The sequence below is a fragment of the Globicephala melas genome, chromosome 9 (genome assembly GCF_963455315.2).
Source record: "Globicephala melas chromosome 9, mGloMel1.2, whole genome shotgun sequence".
NCBI classification, from domain to species: Eukaryota; Metazoa; Chordata; class Mammalia; order Artiodactyla; family Delphinidae; genus Globicephala; species Globicephala melas.
Genome location: NC_083322.1, coordinates 86,113,266 through 86,126,505, shown reverse-complemented (window position 1 = coordinate 86,126,505; position 13,240 = coordinate 86,113,266). Strand labels below are relative to the sequence as shown.

General features: G+C 38.4%; 1 protein-coding gene across 4 annotated transcripts in view; it reads left to right on the top strand.

Moving 5' to 3' along the window:
- The window catches only part of RELN (reelin), a 522,413-nt gene that overhangs the window by 151,333 nt on the left and 357,840 nt on the right, over positions 1-13,240 (top strand). The gene's annotated exons all lie outside the window — the stretch shown is intronic.

Below are 13,240 nucleotides of genomic sequence, written 5' to 3'. Positions count from 1 at the left end.
ATTATAATTTTGTCTTGCTTGGCTGTTTGCCTTTGTTTCCGTATTTTCTTACTTCTCTGGTTAAATTTATGCTTTGGCACTCAGGGAAGGCCTAGGAGGCTAAAGTTTTTCTACAAGTAAGAGACAGGTGTAGCACATGGGGTGGTCTGTCCTGGGAAGGCCCCATAGGGTCCGGCTAGGTTACAAATATACCTCTCATGAGGTTACATATACAGTCACTATTTAAATGTATTATTTTAACAGATTTAACATTAAAGCCTCTCATTTTGGTGTCAAAAGAGGCCAAAACTGTAAAAAAAAAAAAAAAGTAATTTTAGCAGTTTATTTTTGCATATTTATTTATACCTCAGGAGATCTAAATTGGATTTTAGCTGATTAAAATACACAATAAGATAAAAGTATGTGAAGAAATCAAGGCAATAGGAAAATGATATTCAGAAAATAAGATGAAAACAGGTACAAAAAAATGCTGTGAGGCTCCATACATGGTTTAGAAGAAGACCACAGATTAGAGATTTAGCTTTTAGCTTTCTAGCCACTAGTGCCAAGAGGAAAATGTGATCAGTTAGCTGATTCATGGTGGTAAGGAGTCAGAACTCTATAGAAACCTACTGAATCTCTCCTTTGCTTTCATTAAGAGGAAACAGGGAAATGTAGTGAGCAATGTCCCAACAGCATCCTTAGATAAACTCTGAACTACGGTTCAAAGTCTGTGACTTGTGACATCTCTCAATATAGATTGTTCCCCTACCCTTGCCTTACAATCACTGCTTCTCATCTTTCTTAGTCGTCTCTTTTTTCCCTCATAGCCCTTTGTTCACTTCTAACACATGATATACTTCATTTATTTAATCATGTATGTTATTTATTGTGTGATTGTTCCTGCTGAAATGCAAGTTCCTTGAAGGCAAGAATGCATTTCTATTTTGTTCACTGATTTGCCCCAGTTGTCTAGTACAGTCTCTGCACACACAGTAAGCATTTACTAAATATTTCTTGAATGGACGAGTAGGCCAATGGAACAAGGTCAAAGGCAGTTCAGAAACAGCTATTCTATGGGCAGTCAGGTGAAACAGAGCTGGAATTCATCTTGAATAGTGTTCTATTCCAACCTTCTATTCAGACAACAAAATCCCATAAAACCTGCATACTCCAAAATTTAGCACTACCTTTTCTTCTCCCTTAATAATACACAGTTGAATGTCAAGGGTTTATATCACATCACTGATTATCTACTCTCTCTCTGCCTATCCTCTGGGTCAGGGGTCCCCAAACCCCCCGCAGTCCGCAGACTGATAGCGGCCTGTTAGGAACCAGTCCGCACAGCAGGAAGTGAGCAGCGGGTGAGGAGCGAAGCTTTCTCTGCTGCTCCCCATCACTCCCCATCACTTGCATACTGCCTGAACCATCTCCCCCCACCCCCCCGTGTCTTCATGAAACCGGTCCCTGGTGCCAAGACGGTTGGGGACCACTGCTCTGGGTTACTCAGGCTGCAAACGTGAGATTCATCCCACCCAGGTGGTTGACATTTAATCCCATCATTTTCTCCCTCAGAAAGTTTTTCACACTTGAACCCTTTCCTTCCAGTACCTCTTGCTAAGATTATTGCAGTAGCTTCCTAACTGGTCTGTTCACCTCCAGCCTATTTTCCATCCAGTCCATCTTGCACATTGTTGTCCAGTTAATCTTTCTAAGGCACAAGTGCTCAAAACTTGGATATCCTAAGACTTCCTTCTAAAGGCCAGCCCTTGGACATTGGTTTCAAGGTTCTTCCAAATCTTGCTGTTGATCATCTTCTCTCGTCTCCCATAGCCTGCACCTCCTGATGGGCACAAATTGGCAGTACTTCCCACAATTCCCTATACATTCCATGACTTCCTCTCTTTCGCCATGCTTTTCCCTTAGCCTAGAACGCTTTATTCTCTCAAATTCAATTGTTAAATTCCTATTCTTTCTTCAAGCTGGCATTCTTTTTATTTATTTATTTATTTATTTTCATCTTTATTGGAGTATAATTGCTTTACAATGGTGTGTTAGTTTCTGCTTTATAACAAAGTGAATCAGTTATACATATACATATGTTCCCATATCTCTTTCCTCTTGCATCTCCCTCCCTCCCACCCTCCCTATCCCACCGCTCCAGGCGGTCACAGAGCACCGAGCTGATCTCCCTGTGCTATGCGGCTGCTTCCCACTAGCTATCTACCTTACGTTTGGTAGTGTATATATGTCCATGCCTCTCTCTCCAAGCTGGCATTCTTAAAAAATCTTCTGTAAAGCTTCTAAGACATCAGCAACAGAAGTGATGTGTATTGTCACATTTTGCTTGTAACTCTATTATAATGCTGACTATATTTTACTCTATATTTATTTGAGTTAATTTCTTGCCTTTTCTATTAGATTAGATTGGATAAGGGCAAATTCTTATTTCTTCGTGATTCCTCCACAGTTGGCTCAAGGAATTATACATAGAATTCACAGAAAATGCCCTTTGAATTCTGTATCCTGGGAGGGTGGGGGTTATTGGTTCTAGGACCTCCCATGTATGGTCAAGTCCTGTATGTGAAACGGCATGGTACAGCAGACCCTCTGTATCTGTGGTTTCTTCATCCAGAGATTCAACCCACCATGGAAGCAAAATCCGGGGATACGGAGGGCCAGCTATATCTGATGTACAATGTTGTCTTTTTCTTTAGTTTAATAGTAAGCTCTGACTCTCTCTTTTGGCATGCTTTATCTTACTCATGTTGGCACTTGTTAGGGTAATTTAAATTCTTGCCATGCATAACTTCTTCATTTAAAACAAGAATTACTTTTTTGAAAGAACACAAATTAAATCTATGCCAGCAATACAGAACTGCCTATGTCCAAATAGATATAGTTACTCATTTAACCTGTTTTAAAATGATATTTGATGGCTTATGGCCTCACTGTTGCTGGGATATCAAATTGTATTCTCTTCTGATAAATAATGTAGGTATTTTTTGGGGGGTGCCCTCAAAATACATGGTATGGGCCAAGTGAATCTGAGACTTAATTTTCCCACCCATTATATAAGGTTAGTAATAATTTCCTGAAAAGGGTTGTTATGAGCATGCAGAGTCCTGGATCTAGTCCTCAGCTTTGCAGGAAGTCCAGAGTCTGCAGAGGTGATCAGCCTCAAATCAGGGACTCCCCAAACCAAAAACAAAATTGGAAGATGCTGATAAATAACCAAGGAACTGGACGTTGGTTCAAGATGGCGGAGTAGAAGGACATGCTCTCACTCCCTCTTTCGAAAACACTGGAATCACAACTAACTGCTGAATAGTCATTGACAGGAAGACACTGGAACTCACTGAAAAAGAAACCCCACATGCAAAGACAAAGGAGAAGCCTCAATGAGACAGTAGGAGGGGTGCTATCACAATAAAATCAAATCCCATAACTGCTGGGTGGGTGACTCACAAACTGGAGAACACTTATACCACAGAAGTCCACCCACTGGTGTGAAGGTTCTGAGTCACACATCAGGCTTCCCAACCTGGGGGTCCGGCAACGGGAGGAGGAATTCCTAGAGAATCAGACTTTGAAGGCTAACGGGATTTGATTGCAGGAGTTCAACAAGACTGGGGGAAACAGAGACTCCACTCTTGGAGGGCACATGCAAAGTAGTGCTGTGCATCAGGATGCAGGGGAAGGAGCAGTGACCCCATAGGAGACTGAACCAAACCTACCTGCTAGTGTTGGAGGGTCTCCTGCAGAGGCGGGGGGCAGCTGTGGCTCACCAAGGGACAAGGACACTGGCAGCAGAAGTTCTGGGAAGTACTTCTTGGTGTGAGCCCCCCCAGAGTCCACCATTAGCTCCACCAAAGAGCCCGGGTAGGCTCCAGTGTTGGGTCACCTCAGGCCAAACAACCAACAGGGAGGGAACCCAGCCCCACCCATCATGAGACAAGCAGATTAAAGTTTTACTGAGCTCTGCCCAGCAGAGCAACAGCCAGCTCTACCCACCACCAGTCCCTCCCATCAGGAAACTTGCACAAGTCTCTTAGACAGCCTCATCCACCAGAGGGCAGAAAGTAGAAGCAAGAAGAACTACAATCCTGCAGCCTGTGGAACAAAAACCACATTCACAGAAAGATAGACAAGATGAAAAGGCAGAGGGCTATGTACCCGATGAAGGAACAAGATAAAACCACAGAAAAACAACTAAATGAAGTGGAGATATGCAATCTTCCAGAAAAAGGATTGAGAATAATGATAGTGAAGATGATCCAGGACCTCGCGAAAAAAATGGAGGCAAAGATCGAGCAGATGCAAGAAATGTTTAACAAAGACCTAGAAGAATTAAAGAACAAACAGAGATGAACAAAACAATAACTGAAATGAAAATTACACTAGAAAGCATCAATAGCAGAATAACTGAGGCAGAAGAACGAATAAGTGACCTGCAAGACAGAATGGTGGAATTCACTGCTGGGGAACAGAATAAAGAAAAAAGAATGAAAAGAAATGAAGACAGCCTAAGACACCTCTGGGACAACATTAAATGCAAAAACATTCACATTATAGGGGTCCCAGAAGGAGAAGAGAGAGTGAAAGGACCTGAGAAAATATTTGAAGAGATTATAGTCGAAAACTTCCCTAGCATGGGAAAGGAAATAGCCACACACGTACAGGAAGTGCAGAGAGTCCCACACAGGATAAACCCAAGGAGAAACACGCCGAGATATATAGTAATCAAGTTGGCAAAAATTAAAGACAAAGAAAAATTATTGAAAGCAGTAAGGGACAAATGACAAATAACAAACAAGGGAACTCCCATAAGGTTAACAGCTGATTTCTCAGCAGAAACTCTAAGCCAGAAGGGAGTGGCATGATATACTTAAAGTGATGAAAAGGAAGAACCTACAACCAAGATTACTCTACCCAGCAGAGACCTCATTCAGATTCGATGGAGAAATCAAAAGCTAAGAGAATTCAGCACCATCAAACCAGCTCAACAACAAATGCTAAAGGAACTTCTCTAAGTGGGAAACACAAGAGAAGAAAAGGACCTACAAAAACAAACCCAAAACAATTAAGAAAATGGTCATAGGAACGTACATATCAATAATTACCTTAAACGTGAATGGATTAAATGCTCCAACCAAAAGACACAGGCTTGCTGAATGGATACAAAAACAAGACCCATATATATGCTGCCTACAAGAGACCCGCTTCAGACCTAGGGACACATACAGACTGAAAGTGAGGGGATGGAAAAAGATATTACTTGCAAATAGAAATCAAAAGAAAGCTGGAGTAGCAATACTCATGTCAGATAAAAATAGACTTTAAAATAAAGAATGTTACAAGAGACAAGGAAGGACACTACATAATGATCAAGGGATCAATCCAAGAAGAAGATATAACAATTATAAATATATATGCACCCAACGTAGGAGCACTTCAATACATAAGGCAACTGCTAACAGCTATAAAAGAGGAAATAGGCAATAACACGATAATAGTAGGGGACTTTAACACCTCGCTTACACCAATGGACTGACCATCCAAAATGAAAATAAATAAGGAAACACAAGCTTTAAATGACACAAGAGACCAGATAGATTTAATTGATATTTATAGGACATTCCATTCAAAAACAGGTTACACTTTCTTCTCAAGTCCACATGGAACATTCTCCAGGATAGATCACATAATGGGTCACAAATCAAGCCTCAGTAAATTAAAGAATATTGAAATCATATCAAGCATCTTTTCTGACCACAACGCTATGAGATTAGAAATGAATTACAGGGGGAAAAATGTACAAAAACACAAACACATGGAGGCTAAACAATACGTTACTAAATAACCAAGAGATCACTGAAGAAATCAAAGAGGAAATCAAAAAATACCTAGAGACAAATGACAATGAAAACATGACGATCCAAAACCTACGGGATGCAGCAAAAGCAGTTCTAAGAGGGAAGTTCATAGCTATACAAGCCTATGTGAAGAAAAAAGAAAAATCTAAAATAAACAATCTAACATTACACCTAAAGGAACTAGAGAAAGAAGAACAAAGAAAACCCAAAGTTAGCAGAAGGAAAGACATCATAAAGATCAGAGCAGAAATAAATGAAATAGAAACAGAGAAAACAATAGCAAAGATCAATAAAACTAAAAACTGGTTCTTTGAGAAGATAAAATTGATAAACCATTAGCCAGAGTCAAGAAGAAAGAGGGCCAGGACTCAAATCAATAAAATTAGAAATGAAAACGGAGAAGTTACAACAGACATCGCAGAAATACAAAGCATCCGAAGAGACTACTACAAGCAACTGTATGCCAATAAAATGGACAACCTGGAAGAAATGGACAAATTCTTAGAAAGGTATAACCTTCCAAGACTGAACCAGGAAGAAATAGAATATATGAACAGACCAATCACAAGTAATGAAATTGAAACTGTGATTAAAAATCTTCCAACAACAAAAGTCCAGGACCAGATGGCTTCACAGGTGTGTTCTATCAAACATTTAGAGAAGAGCTAACACCCATCCTTCTCAAACTCTTCCAAAAAATTGCAGAGGGAGGAACACTCCCAAACTCATTCTGTGAGGCCACCATCACCCTGATACCAAAACCAGACAAAGATACTACAAAAAAAAGAAAATTACAGACCACTATCACTGATGAATATAGATGTAGAAATCCTCAACAAAATACTAGCAAACAGAGTCCAGCAACACATTAAAAGGATCATACACCATGATCAAGTGGAATTTATCCCAGGGATGCACGGATTCTTCAATATACACAAATCAATCATTGTGATACCTCATATTAACAGATTGAAGAATAAAAACCATATGATCATCTCAATAGATGCAGAAAAAGCTTTTGACAAAATTTGACACCCATTTATGATAAACACTCCAGGAAGTGGGCTTAGAAGGAATCTACTTCAACATAATAAAGGCCATATATGACAAACCCACAGCAAACATCATTGTCAATGGTGAAAAACTGAAAGCATTTCCTCTAAGATCAGGAACAAGACGAGGATGTCCACTCTTACCACTGTTATTCAACATAGTCTTGGAAGTCCTAGCCATGGCAATCAGAGAAGAAAAAGAAATAAAAGGAATCCAAATTGGAAAAGAAGAAATAAAACTGTCACTGTTTGCAGATGATATGATAGTATACATAGAGAATCCTGAAGATGCCACCAGAAAACTACTAGAGCTAATCAATGAATTTGGTAAAGTTGCAGGATACAAAATTAATGCACAGAAATCTCTTGCATTCCTATACACTAATGAGGAAAAATCTGAAAGAGAAATTATGGAAACACTCCCATTTACCATTGCAACAAAAAGAATAAAATACTTAGGAATAAACCTACCTAGGGAGACAAAAGACCTTTATGCAGAAAACTATAAGACTCTGATGAAAGAAATTAAAAATGATACCAGCAGACAGAGAGATCTACCATGTTCTTGGATTGGAAGAATCAATATTGTGAAAACGACTATACTACCGAAAGCAATCTACAGATTCAATGCAATCCCTATCAAATTACCAATGGCATTTTTCACAGAACTAGAACAAAGAATCTTAAAATTTGTATGGAGACACAAAAGACCCTGAATCTCCAAAGCAGTCTTGAGGGAAAAAAAACGGTGCTGGAGGAATCAGACTCCCTGACTTCAGACTATACTAGAAAGCTACAGTAATCAAGACAATATGGTACTGGCACAAAAACAGAAATATATATGAAACAGTATAAAAAGCCCAGGGATAAACCCACGCACCTATGGTCAACTAATCTATGACAAAGGAGGCAAGGATATACACTGGAGAAAAGCCAGTCTTTCAATAATTGGTGCTGGGAAAACTGGACAGCTACTTGTAAAGGAATGAAATTAGAACACCCCTAACACCATACACAAAAATAAACTCCAAATGGATTAGAGACCTAAATGTAAGACCAGGCAGTGTAAAACTCTTAGAGGAAAACATAAGAAGAACACTCTGACATAAATCACAGCAAGATATTTTTTGATCCACCTCCTAGAGTAATGGAAATAAAAACAAAAATAAATGGGACCTAATGAAACTCAAAGCTTTTGCACAGCAAAGGAAACCGTAAACAAGACGAAAAGACCACCCTCAGAATGGGAGAAAATATTTGCAAATGAATCATCGGATGAAGGATTAATCTCCAAAATATATAAACAGCTCATGCAGCTCAATATTAAAAAAACAAACAACCCCATCCAAAAATGGGCAGAAGACCTAAATAGACATTTCACCACAGAAGACATACAGGTGGCCAAGAAGCACATGAAAAACTGCTCAACATCACTAATTATTAGAGAAATACAAATCAAAACTACAATGAGGTATCACCTCACACCAGTTAGAATGGGCCTCATCAGAAAATCTACAAACAACAAATGCTGGAGAGGGTGTGGAGAAAAGGGAACCCTCTTGCACTGTTGGTGGGAATGTAAATTGATACAGCCACTATGGAGAACAGTATGGAGGTTCCTTAAAGAACTAAAAATAGAATGACCATATGACCCAGCAATCCCACTACTGGGCATATACCCTGAAAAAACCATAATTCAAAAAGACACATGCACCCCAATGTTCATTGCAGCACTATTTACCATAGCCAGGTCATGGAAGCAACCTAAATGCCCATCGACAGATGAATGGATAAAGAAGAATTGGTACATATGTACAATGGAATATTACTCAGCCATGGAAAGGAATGAAGTTGGGTCATTTGTAGTGACGTGGATGGATCTAGAGAGTATCATACAGAGTGAAGTAAGTCAGAAAGAGAAAAACAAATATCGTGTATTAACGCATATATGTTGAACCTAGAAAATGGTACAGGTGAACCCGTTTGCAGAGCAGAAATTGAGATACAGATGTAAAGAACAAACGTATGGGCACCAAAGGGAGAAAGTGGCAGGGGTGGGGGTTGTGGTGTGATGAATTGGGAGATTGGGGTTGACATGTATACACTGATGTGTATAAAATGGATGACTAATAAGAAAATAAATAAATAAATAAACATTAAAAAAAAGAGCAGAGAAGTACATTGCTAAATACTTAGAAAGGTTTGTCATATAGTTTCTTACCTATAAAAGATAAATGGATCTTGAAAATGACAAATATTGGGGTTTTTTTCTTGATATGTCTGATTTGCGCTCCTCCAAATCAACTGGTTTTAAGTGCTCAAAGTCCCAGTGCTTTTATATCTGTTAATGCTTCTTTTTTTTTATACATTAATGTATTAAAAAAAATAACCAAGGTACTGGAAAGGTATTACCTTAGTGTTTTTATCCACACATTCTCTGACAATAATTAGCTGGGGAATTTGCCAAAATACAAATTCCCTGTCCCAGAGAATCATATTCTCCAGAAGAGGGGGTCTGGGGATCTATATTTTAAACTCACCCTCCAGGTGATTCTTACCAGAGAAGTCTGAGAAACATTGTAGTTTAATACATTGTCATTCTAGTATTGATTTATGGTAGGAGGAGAAATATATATTTTTAGTTCTCAGGTTTTTTTTAAAAAAAATATCTGTCATCTAGGGTATCCTCTTTTTGGTATCAGTAATATTGGAAACCAAATTATAGTCAGAAGTGACTTGGAAAGCATAATGTAGGTATTTTAGGTCAGCCCCAAACAGTGTTTTATTAGCAGTTGGTAAAAAAAATACAGTTTGGTTAGAAGTAATTTTTACTGATTACAAAGAAGTTTAGACACCCTCACTTGTATTTCATAATAAAATTTTGATGATGCAATTTGCACTTTTTAGCATTCTTAATAAATGTTTGAGTCTCTGCTTATTGTAAGCCATGACTATGTTGAATCTTACATAGAGTAGTTGCTTCCTATGTGGGCAAGATGTTTTTGTTGATCTCTTTTCCTAATTAGTTTGTGAGAGAGTACAGGAAAACTGATGATTGAACGTGGACCACTGAACAATTCATTTGAAGTTTTCTGAACTAAAGTCTTGCAATTTCTTACCTTTGTTTCTTACTACAGTATTTATTATGTGTTCAGTAGAGGTATATGTAAGAGTTAATATCTATAATTAGTATGTGCCCAGTAGTACTTGAAGAGGATTGCTAATGTTCAACATTAATGTAAACATTTCACAAAGATAAAATAAAACAACCACCTATGACATTTGAATATAAATATACTCTGATTCTCTCTTTTCTAACTTCCAAAACTAAAGCTTTTACTTTTTAAGGTAGGGAGAATTAGTTTTTAGAAATTAAAATTCAACCAGGGTTATATGCTTTTGTAATGTATTTTGTATGAGGTTTTCATATCATTAGTTAATTCATATCATTATTTAATTTTTCACATGTGTTTTTTCTTTTTTAACTGGGTTTGAAATCCCCCAAGGTCAGGGACTGTGTTAGGTATTTTTATATATCTAATAGTTCTTAATACTGAACTATAGATAATAGAAAGTCCTCAATAAATATTTTTTCTTGCTTTATTTTTATTTATTGAAGTATAGTTGATTTACAACATCATGTTAGTTTCAGGTGTACAGCACAGTGATTCAGATATATATATACATACATACATATATACATATTACATATATATTCCTTTTCAGATTCTTTTCCATTATAGGTTATTACAAAATATTGAGTATAGTCAATAAATATTTCTCAATAACTAATGACATATTTCATTGATTCTAAAATACAGAAGTTTCTTTTACATTTTGGTATCTCTAAAGTTGCGTCTTACATTTGATGGCATCTTACAATTATGACAATGTATTTTACTTTTTTTATTTATATATTTATTTATTTTTGTCTGTGTTGGGTCTTCGTTGCTGCACGCGGGCTTTCTCTAGTTGTGGAGAGCAGGGGCTACTCTTCGTTTGGTGCACGGGCTTCTCATTGCAGTGGTTTCTCTTGTTGTGGAGCATGGGCTCTACAGGTGAGCGGACAAGCCTTCGGGCTGGTGAGTGCCGGTCGGCACCGATCCTCTGTGTGGGAATCTCTCCACTTTGCCGTCTGCACCTCTGTTGCTGCACTCTCCTCCATGGCTCCGAAGCTTCCCTCCCACCCACCCCCTGTCTCCACCAGTGAAGGGACTTCCTAGTGTGTGGAAACCTTTCCTCCTTCACAGCTTGCTCCCAGAGGTGTAGGTCCCGTCCCTATTCTTTTGTCTCTCTTTTTTCTTTTGCCCTCCCCAGGTATGTGGGGAGTTTCTTGCCTTTTGAGAAGTCTGAGGTCTTCTGCCAGCGTTCAGTAGGTATTCTGTAGGAGTTGTTCCACATGTAGATGTATTTCTGATGTATTTGTGGGGAGGAAGCTGATCTCCACGTCTTACTCCTCTGCCATCTTGAAGGTCTTCCCTGGACTGTCTTTTTACTGCCTTTCCCATTAAAAATAATCAAGTGAGAGACACAGAGAAGAGGATGGCCTGAGGATTAAGTTGCTGGTTGTACTGGTACAGATATATCAAATGGATCAAATAATAACTGAAGTTATTTTGTCATTAGTTTTTTGACACCAGTTGATGACATTTACATTTTAAGTGATAAGTTCATCCAGAGATCTGCTTAGTATGCAGATCTTATGACAGTAAGTTTGTATTTACTTTTGTATTTGATTAGTCTTTAATGATTAGTAAGCTTAATTATCTGAAGTTTTTGGATGTAAGTTAAAAAAAAAATTCCCAAGGGTCAGGAGGTGGTACAGAGAGAAAAGAGGGAAGAGGAAGGAGAAGAAGAGGGTGGGGGGGATGAGGAGGAAGAGGAGAAAAGGTAGGGATGGAGGGAAGAAAGGATGGAAGGAAGTCTCTAACCCGAAAAGTTAGTGAGAAAGTTAGTTTCAGGGCCTCTAACCCGAAAAGTTAGTGAGAAACTAACAAGGAAAGAAGGCTAGGGCTTCCCTGGTGGTGCAGTGGTTGAGAGTCTGCCTGCCGATGCAGGGGACACGGGTTCGTGCCCTGGTCCAGGAAGATCCCACATGCCGCGGAGCAGCTGGGCCCGTGAGCCATGGCCGCTGAGCCTGCGCGTCTGGAGCCTGTGCTCTGCAACGGTAGAGGCCACAACAGTGAGAGACCTGTGTACCGCAAAAAAAACAAGAAAAAGAAAAGAAGGCCATAAAATAACAACTGCAAAATTCATTAATATTTTTGAAAATATACAACGCACCAGTCACTGTTCTAAGTAGTTGACATCTTTTAACCCATTTTATTCTCACAGTAATTCTATGAAGTGCTATTATTTTCTCAGTTTACAGATGAGTAAATCAAAGTACAGAGATGTTATATAACTTGCCTAACATAACTCACCTAGTGATTGACACAGCCTGGATTTAGAAGACAGTCCAGTTTCAAGCAGGTGATTTTTGCCACTTTACTACATTTGCCTCTAAAATCATCACCTATTTTATAGGATAAAATACCCATGATATTGATATGATGAAAATTAGAGTTTTTAATGGGGTATCAGAATTTCTCAAACTTTTTAACGTGACAACATGTGTTTCCTATCCTCATTTTGAAATCTATCTCTGTATGAGATATTATAATATTATCTAACTCATTCAAATATCCTAAGGCAATGATTTAAACTTCTGAAATGTGGAGAACACAGTAGACTCATATGTCAAACATAGGCCTGATCTTGATATGTATGATGTAGGTTCATTCTTTGGGTCCTGATTATACCCATCCCTTGTCACAAGGGGATTGCATAGAGGGAGAGAATGTGTGAATTAAAGGCAAAATTGAATACTGTTAGATTTAAGTTAAACTGATTGGACAGATGCTAGGATAATATTAGAATAAAAATGGAACAAAAAGAAGATCAGATTTGTGCCTAAATTAATGCTGATTTAACCTTAAGTGAACTCCTTCACAACTGAGAACAGAATGAAGCAAGCAATGTTCTATTTAAGATACTGAAGCAACAACAAAGAATTGAACTCAGGGCAGCAAAGAGGTATACAGGTGGACCATATTTGAACATTTGATATTTGAAAGGAAGATTCTCCTAGAGAGGCTTTAAAAGTACACTAGCAAGAAGACAAAAAATCATTTTAGAGGATTGAAGACACTGGTACTTTCTGAACACTGAACAGGCTCAAAGTAATACTGAGGCAGAGATTTGAAATGCTGCCTTGAGTATATCTCTGATGCCTTTAATTTTTGATGAGAGCCATTCTAGTCTTTCTGGATGATTCCCATGAAAGATAGCGTG